The 22,976-nt window shown below is 41.1% G+C and overlaps 1 protein-coding gene across 3 annotated transcripts in view; it reads left to right on the plus strand.

The window, feature by feature from the left end:
• Positions 1-22,976, plus strand: part of SPAG17 (sperm associated antigen 17) — a 252,300-nt gene that overhangs the window by 38,121 nt on the left and 191,203 nt on the right. The gene's annotated exons all lie outside the window — the stretch shown is intronic.

A 22,976-nucleotide genomic window follows, 5' to 3' on the forward strand; every position in this document is an offset into this window, starting at 1 on the left:
GCGAGACTCTGTCCACACACAGACTGTGGTTTATGTGCCTGTCTCTGACTTATTCAGAAAAGACAAATCGGGTCACTATACAAACAAAATCCCAACAGTCTGCTGAAACAAAGTCATCCATAAAGAATAAAGGTTTTTATATCCTCATTTATGGCTCACTTCAAAGAATAGTCAATTCTATACAATAACAAACATGGACAATCCTAAACTTCATATAATACATTGCAATTTTACAAATAGAAATAATTATTAATTTTCCTCTTTACCCCATCAGTAAAAAACAAAAACTTTTTTCAAAGTATATTAAGATGGGCTTTTCCATTAGGAAATAATTTTGGGAGATCATTAAATGTGGAAAGACTTTTGTATTAGATATGAGTTATCAACCAAATGCAGTTTAAACAAGTATAGGATGCAAATTTTTATATCTTCAGATCTAATTAGTTTCACCACATTTTTAAAGACACTTTTCTAGTACATTGGATTAGAACCCCAGAGGTAATAGTTCCATTTTTTGATCCCTACTCCTGGGTGTGTAGACATATTTCTCAAATTTTCCCCAACATGTATTCATAATAACTCACAAGCAGGACAGAGGCTTAATTATTATCTAGTTTCCACACTTTTCCAGATTCCTAATGTGAAACTCATTCCTTAAACAGTGCCTCGAATTAAGTCTATTCGATAGAATTGTAAGCCCTTGTTTTGGGGGGTGGCCCTTGTCAAAATGAAAAATGGAAAACTCATGCTTCAGAGATAGGAACAAATAATATGTGAACACATTTAAGAGGTTTGAAGTTATTAAAATGGCAGATCTACTGGGAACAGAGAGAGCAGTATGTCATGGAAGGAACGAAGGGAAAGCGAGACAGGAAGCATTCTCTGGCCTTTTCAATCCTGTGTTTTAAAACAAAACTAAAAAATTCAGGAAGAATTGGAAGGTAGCCAACCTAATGCCGTTATTTCATAGAGCTTAGGGACACACCAGGAAATTACAGGCCAGTTAGTTTAACTTCACTTGTAGGGAAAGTATTAAAAACTGCTGCAGGAGATCAAGTAAAAGGATGCTTAGAAAAGCACAGCTTGATTAAGACAAGCCTGGCCAACGTGGTTTTCGGAAAGCGAAGGTCATGTCTTAGGAACTTGTTGAAATTCTTTGAAGCTATTATGGCCAGTATAGTCTTCAAAGAGCACAGAGAGGCCCAGGGTCTGCGTATCTTTTCTGTCCCACATCAGTCCTTTAGGGATGCTTAGAGAACACGGCCCACATCAGGGCCTTGGCACTTTAGGGTTTAGAAACCACTATCAAAATAGCAGAAAATAACCTCTGATGGAACATTTTGAAAGCTGGAACCAATTAATACAACCCGATCTTTATAAATGTAAAATAATGACTTGGAACAAAATTTAGGAATATTGAGCTGTAACAAAGAAGTGCTACGCTGGGACTATAAAAACAATCTAGGGATTCTGGTGCCAAAATGTGAGCTTTGGAGGCATTTCTCACCCAAAGAAGGGAAAATGAGGAGAAATCACAATACTAGAAATGTTTATAAAGAGTTATGAAGAGTTACAACTGCAAGAATTTTGTTAGGATGGGGAAAAACAGTCAGATGGGTTATCAACTCCGAGCCTCCTCGTTTTGGAGGCCAGAGCAGTCCAGCAGAGAAGGTAGGCCAAGCTGGTAACTGAGGAGCAGAAGGTCAGTGCTCCTGGGGTGAAAATATGTCTGCTTCTCACGTCAGAAACCTGAAGTTCTGTTTTCAAAACAAAGCACAACTCAAGCAAAGACATCCAATTCGTGCCCCCAGCTCTCTCCCACCCCTCGGCCCAGGCAGCTGGCCAAGCCTGTGTAGCAAGTAGTCAGAAGTCGAGGAGGAGGCAGGTAGTCACTGGGGAAGAGTGGTACCCAAAGCTGAGGACCCTGGGATCCATCAGCATGAAATGCACATGTGTGAGGATTGGGGTGCTGGTTAGGACCTTGGTCAGTGGGAGAACTGCTGGGCAAGGCAGGAATCCAATCAAGGATTCCAGGGCACAGATATTAGTGGAGGAGCAGCCACAATAATAAAGCAAGGTTCGAGTGATAAAGAGTGGCCATCATTGCTTTTGCTTGGGTGGGTTTGGAGCCTCTCCAACATGTTATACTACATGCCTACCATGATTGGAAGGATACTGGAGAAGGAATCATAAAGACAACCTCATCCAATTCTTGTATCTAAGACTGCCAGTAAACCCCCTTTATGTATGGTAATAGTAGTTACTGTCCATCGAACACTTAATTTGTACCAAGCTTTGTGTGCTGGGTGTTTAGTATCTATTAACTAGCCTAATCTTCTCAACAACTTGCCAGGAGATAATGAGAAAATGATGAAAGTGAAGCTCAGGCAGGTTAAGTACCTCATTAATTTGGAAGCCTTTTTTCCTTCCCTGATGGCTCAGACGGTAAAGCACCTGCCTGCAATTCGGGAGATCAGAGTTCAGTCCCTGGGCTGGGGAGATCCCCTGGAGAAGAAAATGGCACCCCACTCCAGTACTCTTGCTTGGAAAATCCCATGGATGGAGGAGCCTGGTGGGCTACAGTCCATGGGGTCGCTGAGGGTCAGACACGACTGAGCGACTTCACTTTCTTTTTGTTCCTTCTGCTTGTCTTACACAAAAATTGAAATTAGTTTAGATTCTACAGGGGGTAGTTGTGATTGCACATTTCTTGAATACAAGCTACTGTCAGTAGTGAGAATTAACCTCTAAGTAGTTCTGAAGTAGTTCTGTGTTTATTACTTTTCCTACTACTCAGGCAAAAACAATGAAGATATATTAGCAGATAATGAAGGTGCTGAACAATTTTAGTTATTTTGAGCCATGTTGATGAGTGGCTTCTGCTAAAATGTTTGGATCAAGAGAAATTTTTAATTCTTACAACTAAGATTTACATGGTTAAGGTGACTGAGTCTTTTCCTTGGAAGAAAGAAGGAAAGATGGGAAATGAGAGAATTTAATGCAAATTAATCAGAGATGAAAGTGCAGAAAAAAGATCTATCTGCTGAAACTGAAGCTGTAATACTTTGGTCACCCGATGCAAAGGGCCGACTCATTAGAAAATGAGTCAGGAAAGACTGATGCTGGGAAAGACTGATGCTGGGAAAGATTGAGGGCAGGAGGAGAGGGGGCGACAGAGGATGAGATGGTTGGATGGCATCGCCAACTCAGTGGACATGAGTTTGAACAAACTCCAGGAGATAGTGAAGTACAGGGAAGCCTGATGTGTGGCGGTCCATGGGAGTGCAGAGTTAGACACGACTTAGCGACTTAACAACAAACTAATTACTGAGAGCTTAAATTCATCTCCAGAGTGTTTCTTACTAGTTTGATGAGACCTGTACCCAGGAGTTAGATGCACTGATCCAAACCAGACTGCATGGGCTCATATGCAGATTCTACTACTCATTAGCTATGTAATCTTGGACAAATTATATAACTCTGCTGTACTTCAGTTTTCTCTTTGTAAACTCAGCGTGGATGATGCTGTCTACCTCGTAAAGCTGTAATGATGATTAAATGAAACAGGAAATAGAAAATAGCATAGTGCTTGATCTAGAATAATGATCCAATAAGGGTTAGCTGTTATAATTATTTTTCATTTCTGTCCTCGGTTTTAGTGATTGTTGCAGTTTTGTATTCCAGAAAACATGGAAGAATTGAAATACCTATAAACAGGGATTTTTAATTTTTGTGTGGTAAAAAATACATAAAACTTACCATCTTAACTATTTCTAAGTGTACAGTTCAGTAGTATTAAGTATATTTGCATTGCTGTGAAGGAAACCTTCATGACTTTTTCATCTTAATAAAACTGAAACTCTGTATTCAGTAAACAACTCCTCACTTCCCACCTCCAGCTCCTGATAATCATCATTCTTCTATCTTCTTTTTCTAAAAATTAGACAACTCTAGATACCTCATATAGGTAGAATCATATAGTATGATTGTTTTCGCCTTTAGGGACTGGCTTGTTTCACTAAGCACTGTGTCTTCAAGGTTCATCCATATTGTAGCAAATGTGAATTTCTTTATTTTTTAAGGCTGAGTAATACTCCATTGTATGTATTTACCACATTTTATTTATCCACTCAATCAATGGTACACAGGGACACAGCTTTGGCTAAATGATCAAGTGATAATTAAGGTTTAAGAAATGCTTTATTTTATGCATTGCACAAATATTTGAATTTCTAGTAGTAGTAGTGTTATTTGCTCAGTCATGTCCAACTCTTTTCAACCCCATGGACTGTAGCCTGCCAGGATCCTGTGTCCATGGAATTCTCCAGGCAAGAATACTGGAGTGGGTAGCCATTCCCTTCTCGAGGGATCTTCCCAACCCAGGGATCAAACCTGGATATCCTGTATTGCAGGCAGATTCTTGACCATCCAAGCCAGCAGGGAAGCCCATTTCAAGGTCTATCATGTACCAAATCTATGGTTGAGTGTATCTTAATGTATAAAACAGATATAATTTCCTGCCCTCAGAGAGTTTACTTTTGAATGGGAAGGGAGAGATTAAGCAAGAATCAAATAAGCAAACAAATACATACACTAGCATAAGTTGCAATACTTGCTTTACATCAGAAGGAATTACATGGAAAAATACTTTCAACTGAGTGTTTGGAGATAAACTGAAAGATGAAAAAGAGCCAAGTGATAAGAGTCAGGGAAAATTATTCAGGCCGAGGGAACAGCTTGTGCAAAGAATTGGAGGCAGGAAGGGAACAATGTCAGCCTCTCAGAGGAATAAGAAAAGCCAGTGTGCTTAGAATTTCATTAAAGAGAGAAAGTGTGATAGAGAAGTGGGCAGAGGCTGGCTCTGAAGGAATTGATAGGTCCTTGTCTCCAGGGGATCTTCCCAACTCAGGGTTTGAACCCAGATCTCCCGCATTGCAGGCAGATTCTTTACCATCTGCTGCTGCTGCTGCTAAGTCACTTCAGTCATCTGGGCCAAGAGTATATTAAGAAGGAAGAATCTGCAGGATGGGTCCCTGAGATGGGAGGTGGGAGGGAGAAGAAGATGTCAGGGTGATTTCAAAGCCCAGAACTGAGAAGCTGAGTAAAAATATCTTCTTCAATATAAAAAATTGAAAAAGATTAAGTTTGGGGAAAGTGTGGAAGTACAGTTTGGAGTAAATTTTATGTGTCTGAGAGATGTTATAGAGGAGAAGTCAAAGAGGAAGTCAGCATTTTTAGTTTTTTTCATTCTTTGTATCTTTGCCTGTCTAGCACAGTGCTGATGCACTGAAGAGGTGTTTGTGGTCTGAAGAAACCAACTCGTTAATGAAGGACTAGTGAGAGTTATTGGAAGGCACAAATAAGACACAATGGACCATTTCAACAGCAATCGTTCAGGAATATTTCCTGGGTACTAGAGGCTTTGGGCCCTTCCATTTCCTCTTTTTTTTTTTTGGTTCCATATCCCACACAGTGGTTTTCTAACTGTGGGTAACAGCCTAGCGGTTTACACAGATATTTAGTTGGTGGCAACTGTGTGTATGTATGTGGTTTGTGTTGTAAAAATTTCTTCTTGCTATAAATATAGGTCCGAAAAATTTGAATAAAATAAGACGCTAGAGTTCTCTAAGCCCATTTCATGTTTCCTTCCTTTTGCATCTCCCTAGACTGAAGATGATGGTAGATATTCATCCCAGCTCAGTCCTCATGCAGCAGACATTTACAGAATGTCTATTACAGTCTGGATAAATGGCAAATTAGGCCTGGGCTCTTCCCTCAAGAGCTGGTAGTCCATCATGCTGTAAACAATATGTTTGTTTCTTGCTATTTCATGACATTTTAATACCTTGTAGCAAGTCTGATGTAAAAGTTATAGATTTAATCCCTGGCTATAATTGAATCTGTTATTCATTGAGACCTATGGCTGACCTCACTTATTGTTCACGACTTTCAGCCAAAAGGGTAATGGTCCCCAGACAGGGTATGTTGGAAAGACGAAAGAGGGAGGGACGGAGCAGTCACCAAAATAGTCAAAGATGCACCAAAGATACAGACAGCCTTGATTCCTTGGAGGCGGAGAATGTGTAGCTGGAACTGAAGTATGGTAACAATTTTCATGCTTCTACATATTTTTAGTGTGACCTCTATTTCTGAAATTCTCTCTCCTGGATCCTTGGTAGCAAGGAAAGGAACAAATACCAAACTAAAAGTGATAGAATAGACTAATAGAAATTCATATATATTTACTGAAAAGCAACCGCACATATTAACTCAAAGAATATTAATTTTAAATAAGTGGATTTCAGATAGCTATTTATATATTAAAATCCATCCATTCTTCTATTTCACAAACATGACTGGCCAAAAAACCCCAAAACACTCAAAACCAATTAAGTATCCTGATCATGTAAGTTATCTAAAATATAATTTCTATATTGCTTCAAAAATATATTTAAATACATAATTACAAGTTTAAAGGTTTGAAAAATAGAAAACCAGTCCTACAAAAATTCTTTCCTATAAAAGGTGAAATTGTTCAATAAATCTAGTCCTTTAAAATTGCGTCTTTCAACTTCATCCTTATTTGGATAACAATACTCATTACCATTTGAAATCTATAGAGTACTTATCATGAGCAAGGCCAATAGAATACCCTGCAGAGTACCGTGTGCTTCATCAAACATTCCCAAATGAACAAATTTATTATTATTTGTGCTAGCCTTTATCAAGTCTTTATATGAAAAAGACAAATTCAGTCTAGGCTCACTCACTCATTGGGAAATATTAAATTAGATGATATTGAAGATGATAGGAATGCATAATTAGTTTAGTTATTCTCAACTCTTACAGTATTATTCTTCCATTTATTGCTGGAGCTGCAGAGAGACAGAGCACAGGCTAATAACATGTAACCTTGTCACAGGCCACCACTGCTGAATCCTACTAATTTATGAGGAGCTAGTCTTGTATTACATTCTCAAGGATTCATTTTAGGAATATTATTGAGAAGGGGGAAAAAGGATAGATCCTATCTGGATTTAATGCAAGGAGCTAATATATTACTTTTTGTAACTACTAAAACTTCAAGGACTGACAGCAAATTTCTGATTGCTTCTCCCCTCATAAAATGTCTGCTTTGAATTATGCAGAAAGAATTCTTCTTCCTGCCAACTTGTTTCAATCCCCTGTACAAAACCATCCACAGAACATTGTCAGGGGTTTCCCATAGAGGTTCATTTCAGGATTCCTCAGTCATTGGAGGAACACATACATACACACTCACATGCACATACACACACACATATTTTCTCCCCTTTTTGGAGCAAGCAAAGGAAAATGTATTGGACTGGTAAAGTCTGTGTATGGTACTTTCTGAAAGCAGAGACAAGGATGAGTCATCAGATGGTAGAGGTTTGCGAGTCCTGTTTTATGTATGCAGGCCTGCCCTATGTGTAGGTGGAGCGGGCAGTTGCCCTGCAATGTGATTTAAGAGGTGCTGGAAGTCCTGCCTGTCCAAAAACAGCCCCCGCAACGCCTGAGTTCAGGCACAGTGTCCGTAAAACCTTGGTTCAGATGAAATGAAACTGCCTTTTCAGAATGTTAACCCATTATACCATTTTCCTAGCAGCATGCATTTATTTATCAGAAGTAAAAGCTGGGCCCTTGAGGGGATTTTCACTTGTGCAGGGACAGTGGGGGAAGGAGTCAACAGGATCCCAGGCTTTGGGTAAGGATGTGAGTCCCCAGAAATAATTTCTGCATCACCACTGAGTGAGTTTGTTGAAACTAAACCTCTTCCACATTCATTCAGTCAGTCTTTTTTGAATCAATATTTTATGGAATGTGGCTTTTTATAAACAGGCAGTGCTTTTTACTGGGACCTTATTAACAATAATAACAACAACAATTCACATTTGGAAGATGCCTTTGAGAGTATAAAATAGTTTCACACACAATGTCAGATTTGATCACAACAGTATTATAAGGCTGACTTACCTTTTATTATTCTCCAGTAGCAAATGAGCCATGAGTTTCACAGAGGTTAAGAGACTTGCCCTGTGCCCACAGCTGGTAATGTCAGAGCCCCATGTTAGAACCTAGACTCCAAATTCAGAGTTCACCCTGTTACTTCAAGCTCTTTGAGACATAGTGTCTACAGTCAAGGAGCTAACAGTTAAATTTAACCAGCTTAGTAATTCATCTGAACAAAAGAGCCAGCTCTGGGAGTTTTCCCTAATGTCCCTACTAAGAAAGTGTTTCTCCCTGGTCTTAAAGTTTCTAAAAGGACTGTGCCAAACACAGGCTTCTGAGGGCATGCATTTGGCTTCAGACATTTGAGTTAGGCTTTGTCATTTGCGTCATTTCCAGGGCTAAAGACATTCCCTGCTTAGAATACTGACCCCTCTGCACAAAGTTGTAAAATGTAATAAACCAATTATACAGGAAAAATAAAAATATGAATTGGCAGATATTAACTTAGGATTTTCTCTAGAACCCTTTGAATAGATAAAAAATCAGGGTAGAACTTGATCAGGCATGACAAAGTGACTATAAATCTAGAATGTCTGTATCAAGCCACACCTACCTTGCTCCATAAGCAAACACACACATCTCCATCACTGTGGGTGATGAAGCCAGTTTTGTCACAGCTCTAGCTCGTTCTTTTTCAGCCATCTTGCACTTAATTCAGTTTACACTCCTTCTTCACCAAGTGCACCCCGTTAAATAGAATTATGTAGAATTTAGACTTAGATGTTCCCATTTCACAGCCAAATAACCCTGTTCCAGTGCCATCTCTTTTGTGAAATCTTGGATTCCTGTAGGCAAAGTTAATCTTGCTGTGTTGTATTGTGGTTGTTTGTTTTTATCTGTCTCCCCCTGCTTCGTAGTGAACAGCATAAGCATTAGAGGACATGTGTTATTCATTACTAAACCCCAGTGCTCTAGGCTAGCAATCCCAAGTTATTTTCATCACATATCCCATCAGTTAAAAAAAAAAAAAAAACAGCATTTTTTCCATGTATGTTGTGTGTGTATACAGAGAGAGGGGTATGTATAAGAATATGAATTACAAATATCATAGAACATTATCAAAAAAAATAAAAGGATTAAAAAGGACAAAAATAAAGGCAAATGTCATCAGAGGTTCTAATTTTTTTGCCCTCCTGGTGGATAGTCTTGCACATGCCCAGGGCTGCATTTGGAAACTGAAGCCACTGATTTTCACACTTTGGCAGGACACTGTAAATGTTTGTGCAATGGGTCTGTGGAATGAGTCTCTGGCATATCAGGCCCTTCCCCTGACACCAGTCACTTTCTCAATTAGTGAACTGGCTCCAAGTGCTTTCCCAGCTTCTGAGCACCCTGGCTTGGCGAGAGGAGGGCTGGCTGGATGTCGGACACACTGGCATTGCAGGGTGCCCTTATACAAGGGACAACCCACACGATGTGAGTGAAGGGCTGTGTGATTTGTATGCTGATTCTTTCATTCAGCATGTATTGTATTGGCTGTTTACCCTCTGCCCATTACAAAGTTAATTTCACCCTTCAACCCAAAAGACGGAGATGGAAATGAGCAGTTCTATTACCATGTGATAACAAAGAAGTTATTGAAAGTGCATTGAGTGCAGAGAGCAATGCCTAAATCTTTCAAAAGTTTTGGAGAAAAGGTTTTAGGAAAATGGATAGAAAGCTGAATGGGGAATTTATGAAGTAATGAAGGAAGAAGGGAAATTCTAGGCACAGGAATCAGCCCAGGCAAAATCAGGCAGATATATACACAGCATAGCATAATCAACAAACTCCGCATAGTGGGTATCCCGGAAGGATAGGAGGGAAAGTGGAAGCAGCAGCTAGGCACGAGGCTGGTGTGTCAGGGCCAGGTCATCAGGGACTTGGTGTGACCTGCTAAGGAGTGAAAACTTTATCCTTTCAGTATGGAAGCCTTTGAAGAATAGTGGGCTGGAAAGTAATGTGAGAGGTGAAGACACTAGAATCAGTGTGCTGGAAAAATTATGCAAGAGGATGGAGGGGTGGCACTGTTACAAAGTCTGTATAGCATTTACATTGTATATTTTATTTATTAGCTGTTTTATTGTGAAAGTAACACATGGTAACTGTAGAAAATTTGGGAAACGTAGAAAGAGCATAGCCCATATAGTAGTAAGTACTTAAGTATCTGTAGACTACTCCACCATTCAGAGATGTATACTGGTTTAAAAAAATAGGAATTTACTATGCTTTCTATCATATCCTTTTCACATATTATGACACTAGCCTCTTTCTAAAACCATATCCAGTATCTACATAATATTAATAGAAAGCCTATTCAATAATTCATTTAACCACTCCTCCTTTTGCTAAATTTAGACTGTTTACCAATAGTTAGGACCCTGATTATTTCCTTATGGAACATTTCAAGAAGTAGAATTACTGAATCAAAGTATGTAAATCTTTGTAGGCTCTTGACACACATTGTCAGAATGCATTCGAGACAAATTTGTGCCAATTCCCATTCCTTCTAACAGTTCCAATTTAACCACACCCTCTGCAACATTGTATTTTTTATCTTAATCTATTTGATATACAAAACTTGTTAAGGTTGAATGCTTAATCATATTTTTATTGGCTGTGCTTTGTAATTGTGGAATTCATTAAAGCAAAATGATTATGTAATGTCATTTTCAGATTTCTTGTGATAATGGGAGGAGACCCGCTGTTGTCTAAATTCAGAACAGGGAATATTTGCTTTAAGTGATTTCAAAGCAGATTTTAGATGCTGTGAGGGATACAAAAAGAAGGAAGCCATCATCAGAGCCCCGCCCAAGCTCCAGGTCCATTGCACAAGGACACACAAGCAAGACTGCTACTAAAGGCACAGCTGCAGGAGGAGCCTGGTTGAAAATATGAACAAGGGCTGGGGAGTCAGGCCAGGGAGAACGGTGTCAGATGGGGATCTGGGAAGGTTTCTGCAGGAAGGTCTTTGGTGTGAGTCTTTCTGATTTCTAACCTCTTCTTGCCATCTTGTGTCAGTGGCCCTCAAAGTGGGGAGACTCGGAATCACCTGGAGAGCTCATTTAAAAATGCCTATTCGAAATCTCAGCCAGTGATGGGGATCAGGGGCATCTTCAGACAAGTCCAGGAACACATCTTCTCAACAAGCATCCAGGTACTTCCGAGCCTGCGCTTGAAGACATACAGTCTCACCTGTGTCCACGTGCTATTCACAGGGTCAGGAAAGAGGCCATCCTTCTCGAGGATGAACTCTCTCCGTCTATACTCTGCCTCGCGCTTACCACCCACCCAGAACTGTACAATGGACCCACTGATTCTCTCCTCTCCTCACATTCTCTGTTGTTCAGTGTTCATCCCTCCATCCATTCTTTCATTCTGAGCACTTGTACCAGGTACTATTGGAGTTGGAGGGACAGAAGTACCATCAAAACGTTTAGGATACTTACATCCTCCAATCTGTTGAGTTCTGCCAAAGTAACAGTAATCTGAGAAGGGCCAGAGAATGTTCACGCTTTGCTCATTCCCCTGCTCGTCAAGGCAGATGGTACTGCTTGCCTGTCCACTTCTTGGTCTTTAGCCTCTGAGCAAATTAGAACACCTCTGACCAGCCTACATGCCTCCAGCACTAGAAGCAAATGACAGTCTAACAAGGCTGAAAGCTGAATATACAGAGACACACCTTATAATCACTGTCTGTGTGTGTGTGTGTGTGTGTGTGTGTGGTTTAAGTCTCTGTTAATTTGAAGGCATGAATTTCATGCCATATCAGTACCAGGTTGGTCACCTTACTTCTACTTCACAAGAAAAAAAAATATATAATTGGCTTAAACAAAAGGGAGTGTACTAGCTTGTATAACTAGAAGTCTAGACAGGTTTGGGGGTCAGCTTTAGCCCATGGGCTTAAACCCCACTTCCTGTGTATATGAGGAATGACCCTTCCCCCATCTGTGTGGCGACCCATTTCCCAGAGAGGTGGGATGGCTGCAGCCTTCTCCCAAAGCTCTGTCATGACTGAGGAGGTAGGATCTGGCCACCTCAGGAAACTACTCATATCCCATTGGGCTGAAGTAGGTCACAAGCTCATCCTGAAACAATCCTGGACCAGGGAGTTTAGGATTATTTCTAGTACACAGGGATCCTCCCCTGGAACAGCAAGTCCCCAGAGGGATCTGTTTTTCAAGTATCTTTAGTTCAAAATAATTCTTATCCCAAAATAGCATGGTCTGCCACCCTTCAGAGCTATTTTAGGACTGAGGGTTCCCAGTCTCAGATTCCCAGTAGGTCTCAGAGGAAAAAAAGAAATACAGCTCTTTAGAGTGGAGGCACCAGGTAAAGACAAAATGAGTAAGAGAGTCAAGAGTATTTAAACTAAAAAAAAAAAAGTTACAAAACTCTACATCCCTCCAGCTAAGATGGGGACTGGGTATAGAGATGGGGGAGGGGCTGGGATACTAGATGGGAGCTCAGTGACTCCAGCTCCAGGGTAAAAAGGCTTCTGTGAGGCCACAGAATGTGGTAATGAAGAACAGGACCTTGGATCCAGGTAACCTGAGTTCAAATCCCACAGCCACTACTTATGTGATTGCCAGGCCTCAGTTTCTTTATCTGTAAAATGGGATGATGAGTCACCACCTCAAAGGGAAAGTGAGAATTAAATGTTAGACTATCTAAAGTGCATGCATGCTAAGTCGCTTCAGTCGTGTCCGACTCTTTGTGACCCTATGGACTGTAGCCCACCAGGCTCCTCTGTCCACAGGATTCTCCAGGCAAGAACACTGGGGTAGGTTACCATGCCCTCCTCCAGGGAATCTTCCTGATCCAGGGATCGAACCCACATCTCTTACATCTTCTGCATTGGCAGGCAGGTTCTGTACCACTAGCACCACCTGTGAAGCCCATCTAAAGTGTAATCCTTAAATTATTCTAGTGCTACTGTTGGAACAATCCTTATCTGGCACATAGTGTGTGCTGTGTAACCATCTGTGTGTTACTCTGCCTGGGAACCTACTGATACTTGCAGTCTACTCGTGGAGCTTTATCACAGTAGCTATGAACATTTGAAAACACCTACCTTCAAATCAAGGAAGAAATAACTCCAAAGACCCATTTTAAAATTATTGAACGACATATGCATAAGATTCTGTGTAGGGGTGGAGAAAGATAAATCGGATCAGGATCTGCCCTTCCAAGCTCCTAGAGATTACAAACCCTGGACACAAGTAACTCCGATACAAGAGAGCTGACTCCCTTAGGGAAGGTTCAAAAAATCAGAAGGTTGTTCAGTTGAAGCTTTCACTACAAGCTGGAAGAACCAAGAATGACATCAGAGGGGTGGGGGCATCTTGGGACTGAGGAAAAAAGCTTGATCTAAAAAACAAAAATTACCAAGGTAATAGTTTCATATGTTAGTAATACATACCTGAAGCTAATATATATCTGAACTTCTCACCATCCTTCCCCATGATATCACATTCAGTTTCATGAGCCTGTATATATTGCACAAGTATACAAAAACCCGAACACTCCTTAATGAAAAGGGGAAGCTTTGCTTTTCTCCTTCTGTGGAAGAGTAACCCCAACAAAGGCTTCTAAGATAAGTCCTGTGCTTTCTGACATGTGCAAACTAGGTGTTCCAAATACACATCTCTCTTGGGAAATTCATCACATTTCAAATTATACGTGTCCGTTAGAGCATAGATCTGTTCTACCGTCCATGTATTTGTTATTCCTGCTTCTGACACTTCCTTAGGCCCCAAAGAGGTCTTAATCCCTGTCAAATGTTATTATGTTACCGACTTTTATGTAGTCTTGAAAGGGGTTGTTTATTTAGTTTCAGTGACTCCTTGTTACTGCCAAATATTATTTCATTTCAGCACAGATGTAAGGGGTCCAATGACTGGAATTATTTTACAGCCCTGACATTGTCGAGAGATGGATACCAGTTTAATTATGGACAGCTGAAAATGATCCAGGAGTCACCTGCTCTGGATATTTATCATCATTAAGAACTTCTCACTAAGCTGTGGTCTGAGCCCTTTCATAACGTTCCAGTTGTGAGACAGACAGGATGATCTATATGGAACCTAGATCTTCCGTCACCTTGAAATTTATGTAGGGACAGCTTCGTATCGCTTGATTATTTTCTTTTCCTCTGCTCAAAGTGAGAAAATATTTTTCAGTCATTCCTCTTCCTTTTCTTTCCTCTTTCTCTGTCTCTCCCCATTGCCTTCTCTCACTGCTAACCCTGCTCCTTCCAGCTGTTTTTCCAATTATGCCTCATTGGAAATTATTCATTACTTAAAGAATGTGAGCTGGATAGACTTGACACATAAAGGATCAAGTAATGCAATGAAGTTGGCACTCGGTAAACGCAGGAGGAATGAAGGAGGGAAGAGAGTGGGGGGAACAGAAAGGAAGCTGAGGAGTTGCAGAACACTCGGATCATTCCTTCCTCTAGTTTTAGAAGAAATTAAGAATAGCAGACTTCCTCCTTCTCTCCCCTCTCCCATTATACACTCCCATTATGCACCATGATGAAATCTATCTTTACACCTTTTGCTTTTATCTCCGCTTTCTCTACATGGACCTTGACCTGTCCTTGTCAGAACAGAGAAAGGGTTAAGTGAAAGGCACATCCAGGTTGCCACCATCTGGTAACAGATTAAGGTCCCCTTCTGCCTGCCCAAATGCACATTGCTCCGCTCCTTTTCTCTCTCCCCCAACCTGAACTGAAAGGTCTTCAAGAATTCTAATCCTTCTCTGGATGCAAGCATAAGAACAGTAAGAGCTCATTTTAGTAAGAGTTTTCTGTGTGTAAATCATTCACCTAAGTCTTGCTAGCCCTTTCTGTGCGCTATTGCATTCAACTCTCAGTATAGTCTTGTGAAATAAGCACTGTTCATATCCTTTTTATGTACATCCGTGGTTCTCAACCAGGGATGGTTTTGTTCCCTGGGGAAATTTGGCAATCTCTGGATATAACTTTGCTTGTCACCATTGAGGTAGCCAGAGGATGTGGAAAAAACAGCCTCCAGTGCACACAAAAACCTCCTGCAATGAAGAATTACCTGGCGTTCATTGTCAGTAGTGCCACCGTTGAGAAACCCGGATGTAGCTTAAAAAGCTGAGGTTTATAGGCATTAGGGAACTTTTTCAAGGCTACCCAGTGGTACTGTTTGAGAAGACCGGGATACAAACGCAGCCTATGCTTCTCTACTTCGCTGCCCATGTGCAGTTGTGGCTTCAGCAGCTGGTTCATCATCCCTTGAACCCAAGGACCTAAATTCCCAACAGGAATCTTTTCCTATGAGAGAATCTCTATATAAGTGGCTCTTTTCAGTTATTTGAAATCACCTGCTCATCCATCCTTCTCATCAAATATTTAGAATCAGTCCCACTTTCCACTTTCACTCACCTTTCACCCACCTTTCACTCTAAACATTGAAAATTTTGTGAAAAACACACACATATGTACACACTTACACTGGGGCAGTATGTCCTCTGACTTTGTCATTTTAAAAGTATATATAGCATATATAGGGCTTCCCAGGTGGCTCAGTGGTAAAGTATCCACCTGCCAATGCAGGAGACATGGGTTTGATCCCTGGGTTGGAAAGATCCCCTGGAGGAAGAAACAGCAACCCACTCCAGTATTCTTGCTTGGGAAATCCCATGGACAGAGGAGCCTGGTGGGCTACAGTCCATAGGTTTGCAAAGAGACAGACACAACTGAGTGAATGAACACATACACGCATAGCATATATAAGACAAAAGCAGAATACACAAGCAGCAAACTTTGACCTGCCTCTTGAGAAACCTGTATGCAGGTCAGGAAGCAACAGTTAGAACTGCACATGGAACAACAGACTGGTTCCAAATAGGAAAAGGAGTACGTCAAGGCTGTATATTGTCACCCTGCTTATTTAACTTCTATGCAGAGTACATCATGAGAATCACTGGGCTGGAAGAAGCACAAGCTGGACTCAAGATTGCCGGGAGAAATATCAATAACCTCAGATATGCAGATGACACCACCCTTATGGCAGAAAGTGAAGAGGAACTCAAAAGCCTCTTGATGAAAGTGAGAGAGGAGAGTGAAAAAGTTGGCTTAAAGCTCAACATTCAGAAAACGAAGATCATGGCATCTGGTCCCATCACTTCATGGCAAATACATGGGGAAAAAGTGGAAACAGTGTCAGACATTATTTTGGGGGGCTCCAAAATCACTGCAGATGGTGATTGCAGCCATGACATTAAAAGACACTTACTCCTTGGAAGAAAAGTTATGACCAACCCAGATGGCATATTCAAAAGCAGAGACGTTACTTTGCCAACAAAAGTCCAACTAGTCAAGGCTACGGTTTTTCCTGTAGTCATGCATGGATGTGAGAGTTGGACTGTGAAGAAAGCTGAGCACCGAAGAATTGATGCTTTTGTACTGTGGTGTTGGAGAAGACTCTTGAGAGTCCCTTGGACTGCAAGGAGATCCAACCAGTCCATTCTAAAGTAGATCAGTCCTCAGTGTTCTTTGGAAGGAATGATGCTGAAGCTGAAACTCCAGTACTTTGGCCACCTCATGCAAAGAGTTGACTCACTGGAAAAGACTCTGATGCTGGAAGGGATTGGGGGCAGGAGGAGAAGGGGATGACAGAGGATGAGATCGCTGGATGGCATCACCGACTCGATTGACGTGAGTCTGAGTGAACTCTGGGAGATGGTGATGGACAGGGAGGCCTGGCGTGCTGCAATTCATGGGGTCGCAAAGAGTCGGACACGACTGAGCCACTGAACTGAACTGAAACTTTGAAGATGGCACATAAAGTTACAGTTTACTTTGATGAAAATATAGATATATATTCTGACATGTGTTATTGATAAACATAGGAACTTGTGTTCTGCAGGATAATTAGCTAGAAATGGTAAATAATCAACAGTATTACTTTTAAGGTACCAATTAAAGATGTTAGTTTTCTCTTGTTACCAATTCTTCATATCTGCTGTTTCAGTTTTGCCAGTGTTTTTATAAACTATCTTTTAATGATCTTGACCATCCCCAAAGGCAGCTGAACACATGAACACACATACTTGTGCAGACATGCATATACACATACACAGACATGCACACGGATACATTCAGGCACAGATACATGCATACACACACCACATGTCCACACACACTCAGACACAGTCACACACAGACAAGTCCCAGGTCTTACTTCCCAGAGCAGTTTCCTTGCCTGTATTCTTCCCCACAGCACAGAGCTGCTGGCTTGCTGGTTTTCTGCCCCACCCACCTTCTCGTCCTCTCAGATGCTCCTCCTCTGACCCTGCCCCAAGGTTATTTCCATTTTCCCCTCACGGTTCTTCCCCTGCAGACCTAGTCGTGGAGTGTAAGAACTCCAGGCAGTGAAACTTGAGGGTGGGTAGAGGAGAAGCTAGTCATGGCCGGAAGGCTGTTGTCTTCTGGGGGCAGTCTTCTGGGGGCACAAAAGCGAAACTATATTCATCTTCAGAGTCAGCCTCAAGCATTTCAGGCTTTCAGGTGAAAGATAGTAGTCACCTCCCACCCTAAATTCTCAGTTGTCACACCTATTACTTATTGGTTGAAATTATATCATCAGTTGCTAGTTCCTTTCGTTCTGTAACTAAAGGATAAAACCTTATAATACAGCTTACGCACTGGTATAGTAAAATTCATTCAGAGTGAGTTACTAAGTTAAATCTTTTCTGTTTTAGTGGCAGGAGTGATTTAGACAGCAAAAAGACACTCTGTATCTTTCTAAATTATGCCTCAGGCAAGTCCCGTTTATCCTCACCTGTTCAAGGGCATATTTCTTAAATGAGCGGAAAAAAATATCTTAGCCTGGAAGTCATAAATTTCCATTACCTTTCACTGGGTAATATCTGAGTGTACCATTATATTTAATAATGCATATGAGTATTCCTACATTAATCAACTTTGCCAAGGATGGTGCCATAAGAATATCTTTTCTTTCAGTTTTAAGGGTAAAATCAAAGGGACAAAGTGGTGGGATGATTAAACAAACATTATTTTATTTATTGAAGTATAGCCGATTTACAATATTGTATTAGTTTCAGGTGTACAGCAAAGTGATTCAGTTATACATATATATATAAATTATTTTCTAGTATAGGTCATAATAAGATGTTAACTATATTTCCCTGTGCTTATACAATAAATCCTTGTTGTCTTAAATAATCATAATTTTAAATGAAATAGTAATTTTTCCACTTTTTATTGCAGCACAGACATGTCCTGACCAAAACAGAAGCCTCGAGTTACACGTGGCTATTTACATTTTAGTTTTAAATAAAATTAAAAATTCAGTTCCTCAGTCACACTAGCAATATTCAAGTGCACAATAACAGCCAGTGGCTGGTGGCTCCTTTGTCGTACAGTACAGATAAAGAACATTTCCACAATCACAGACCTGTCAGCATGAATATAGACAAAAGTTGGAGAAAATCCAGTTAACAGGGCCCATGTGGGAGCATATCCTTTCATTCAGTGGTGGAAACAAGAATGCTGCTAACTTTTCAGATGTCAATTTGGAAGTATCAATAAATATTTAAAATATACATGAGCTTAATAGGAAAAAAAAAAAAACCTGAAATTACCAAAATGTCCATCAGTTGGGAACTGATTAAGTAAATGACCAAACACCCATACAATAGAGGTTTATACCAATAATTTAAAAATGCATATGCAAACAATATATGTCAGCCTAGAAAGCTGTCCTGGCTACCTGTGGATGTAAAAACACAAACCACCTGACAATATTAAAGTGTGATACTATTTGTATTAAAATATAAAAAGATGTATGTCTATATTTGCATAGGAAATTATTTTAAGACAAGAATTGGTCAATGGAATGGAGGAGATTGGGGAAGCATGTTTTTCCCACTGTATGTCTTTCTGGTACTGTTTGGACTTTGTACCATGATAAGGAAGTGTTATACTTAGTCATGTATTAAAGAAATGAGAGAAACGAGAGAATGTGATACCAAATGAATGAATGAATGAAAAAACAAATGAACAAATAAAATTAGCATGTTAAAGACGTATTTGCTCAGCCCTGGGCTAGTCTGGAGTGGGTCAGGTTTATGGATTCTGTTCCTATTTGCTGAGGTCTTTACATCTCCAAACCAACCCTAAATCACTGATGCAGGAATAATGGGTTAAATGTGAAATCATGCCTTAAGCATTTTTACAGCTACTCTAACAAATAACATGGACACTCAAAGAAGACCCTGAAACCAAGAGATTTTTAGGAGAAAGGGTGACTATTTGGAACTCTTGCAGGGAAAGTCTTCCCTCACCTTATGCCTCTCTCATCACCCCTCCCTTCTCTGCCAACATAAGCACCTTTCCCTCTTCCCCACCACCTCCTTCCCATGGCTTGCTCCAGGCAGGAGAAATGCAGATCCAAAGTCTTAACCTTCCTTAGAACTCACCTGGATTGAACATGCAGCAAGTTAAGCTACAATGCAAGCTGTTCTATAAGCACTCCAGGGAAGCCAGGCAGCAGATCTATAGACCCCACAGAAGTCCTATCTATCTATCTATCTATCTATCATCTATACACACACACACAGACACACACACACACACACATATATATATATACACACACACATACATTTGCACACATGCATATATTCAGTTCCCCTGGGAACCTTTGGAGCAGTTCTAAGTGTTGTCCAGACTGATGCCGTGCTTACTACTAATGTGGGGAGGATCCTCAGAACGGGATGAAGAGCGGGGGAGAGGGCTGTAGGTGGGCCTGATCCCCAGGAAAGCAAAGAATTTGGCTCATTTGGTGTGTTTTTGTTGGATCAGATCATTAGACAGTAAATATGACATAAATCTTTGAGGCAGGCCAGTGATATACAGTGAAATGCTTTTATTTCTTAGTGTGCTCAGAATCACAAACTTCCTAGAAGACAAAGGGCATCTACCTTCAAAATCAGACCTTCACACAGTAAAACACAGATGTGTCTTCCTGCCTCAGCTGCACTCTTTGAAGCTAAATTTCCTCCACTAGACTTTTCCAGAACTGAGCACCTCGGGTACGTTGACCTGGACATCCCTCACAGCCCTGGCAGGCCCCGTGGCCTGGCCTGAGTAGGTCTAGGAGACACACACAGGCCTTGTCTGGCAGCAGTTTTTCTCTATTTAACAAGTCTCACTTGCCCGTAAGACTCATTATTTTAAGTTTCTGACTCATGTCAGGATCATTTGTTTGGTATTTTGACTTGATGAGTACCCAGGTTTCAACCCACTGAGGACTTTTTCTGCCTAGTTCTGGAAACGGGATTTTGTCTAATTACACCATAGCTCTGATCAGCTCACTGTGCCCTTTTTCTCTTATATCCCTCATCCTCCCAAGACCGACAGCCCTTGCCATATTACCTCCCCAACACACACACACACACACAGACGTACAGAAATACACACACACAGATACACAGATATATATACAGAGAGACACACAGATACACACACACACACACACATTGACTAAATACTGGACAAGTGTTAGTCATTCAGTTTTGTCTGACTCTTTGCTACCCCGTGGTCTGTACACAGAATTCTGCAGGCAAGAATGCTAGAGTGGGTTGCCATTCCATTCTCCAGGGAATCTTCCCAACCCAGGGGTTGAACTGAGGTCTCCTGAATTGCAGGCAGATTCTTCACCATCTGAGCTACCAGGGAAGCCCAGATACTAGACAAGAAATGCTTAAAATTCTGAAAGGTTGACATTTTGATTACTACTTCAGTTACTACAAGTGAGGCAAGAAAGGGAAGCTTTTCTCAAACGTTACTTGAGAAACTGCACCACCTTTTAAAATCTACACATATTTTTTTCTTCCTTCAAAGATGTACCCTTCAGACAAAGATTTCTGAGGATTGGTTTTTCATCTAAGATCCAGTTCCTGGTGGGTGGAAGTGTGAACTGTGGGGTGTGAGAAGAAAGATTTTTCGGTAGAAATTCATTTATAAATAATTTTCTGTTTCTACCTCTCCAGGGGATGACTCACATACCGTAAACATTTTCAGTCTAAGATTTTTTTCAGAAGAGACTTTTAGTTACTTTAATTACCCCCAGGAGTCATATGATCATTCCCTTTGGGGGAAGCACAGAAAGACAGTGGCACGTGTGGGAGTCACATCTCTTCCAGAAAGGACAAGCTTGCTGGTTGCTCATGAGGCCACGTGCACTGCTGTGTCCTTCTCCAGGAGTGTGGGCGTCAGCATTGAGTCTCCCTCCGACTGGGCCTGTTCAGGGAGGAGAACGCCTCCTTGGGATTCGCCCTGCCACTGCTCTGATGGGCTCTGTGTCCGTGAGAACCTGGGTGCCCTGCAGCTCCTCATCTCCCCATTTCATAGGAGGATATCATTCTTATTTTAAGGCTTTGCCAGCTTTTTGTTTTAAATCCAGCTCTCTACAGACAGTTTTTTGATGAACCAGAAATAACATTTATGGCCTGAAAAATACCTTTCTCTTGGGAAGTTTTGTTGTGCTTTGAGTACATTTTAACACCGTGAGGTAACATTCATAGGGACATGGGGATAAAAAGCAATTCCAGAGACATCCCATCCATCACCATGACGCCAGGCAGGCTTCACCCACACCACCCCAGACGTAGGTAAATATCCTGTTTTCACAGATCATCAGGAAAAGAGACCCAGGCCAGTGTTGACTTCCCTTCAACACTGTCATTATATTTGTATCACAGGGAAACACCCCATGCTAGACTGCTCTGAGCCTTACAAACTCAGAGTTGTATATTTTGAACCAGATGTCACAAAGAAGCCTGATTGTCTGCACAGTGTTTAGCTGGTATTATTGAAACACACCATTTCAAACCATATACACCTACCCTTGAGACTGGAACCAATCGGACTGCTTTCATTTTATATGTAACTAACTGTCCAACCCCTCAGGATTCCCTTGTCTCTCGAGTCTGGTCATCATTAAATGGTGAGGTTCTGCAGGTGTACCCTTATGTTTTCCAGCTCCCAGAAATCACAGCCATCATGTCCCTTTCCCTAAATCGTGTTAGCAGGAGCAGAACTGCCATAAAAAGCAAAGAGCTCTGTTTCACGGAGAGTGTTTGCTTAGACACACGCAAAGCTTTCTGACATTTGGTCTGTTCCGTTGGTTTTTGGAAACAGCAGCTTTAAAGGAGTTCTTCCCCTGGCTTTCCCCTCCTGCGATGCAAGGCAGGAAACCCCGACGTGGTCTCCAGGCGGTCCAGTTACATTTTGGCTTATGATAATCCACAGGGCCATCTGCAGTTAGAAGCAAAATAGCCATCTCCCTTCCTTTCAGCTATTTCCCTTGGCAAAGTGAAAAGTCCTTAGGAACCAGATCGGTCAGGAAAGCCCAGACCAAGGACTGGTATGAACCTCAGACAAGACGCAGCCTGATGAGATGCAGTGTGCGCGGTCATTGTCTGAGACGGGAGGCTCTGAAATTGACACCATATGCGCCCTGAGGAGTAATTGCTCCAAGGGGGGAGAAAAGCAACATGTCAGAACATTTTAGTAACACCTAATTCATCCCGAGGTTATAAATAAATCTGATACTTGCTTAAAAACAAAAGTCGAGAAACACTTTGACTAGATTACTTTTGTGACAGTGCTTCCGGCCGCGGTGAACTTTATTAGGGAGACAACATGAAGAAAGAGAAACACGTAACAACTTTTTATGGTATATTTTACATGATTTTATTTTTTTTGCAGTAAATAAAGTGGTTATAGGGCTCCAAGGAAAAGGGCCCAGATGTTAGAGTTGTGTGAAATTTAGGGGAAACAAGCTGTAAAAAGCATAGTTATAAAACAGGCTGTCAGTGCCACACATCTGGACAATACAGCTGTATGTTCCTAGTGGCTGTCGTCACCCAAAGAAAACTCAATAACCTTATTTCACCCCAAT

Source organism: Bos indicus x Bos taurus, chromosome 3, assembly GCF_003369695.1.
Source record: "Bos indicus x Bos taurus breed Angus x Brahman F1 hybrid chromosome 3, Bos_hybrid_MaternalHap_v2.0, whole genome shotgun sequence".
Classification (NCBI taxonomy): domain Eukaryota; kingdom Metazoa; phylum Chordata; class Mammalia; order Artiodactyla; family Bovidae; genus Bos; species Bos indicus x Bos taurus.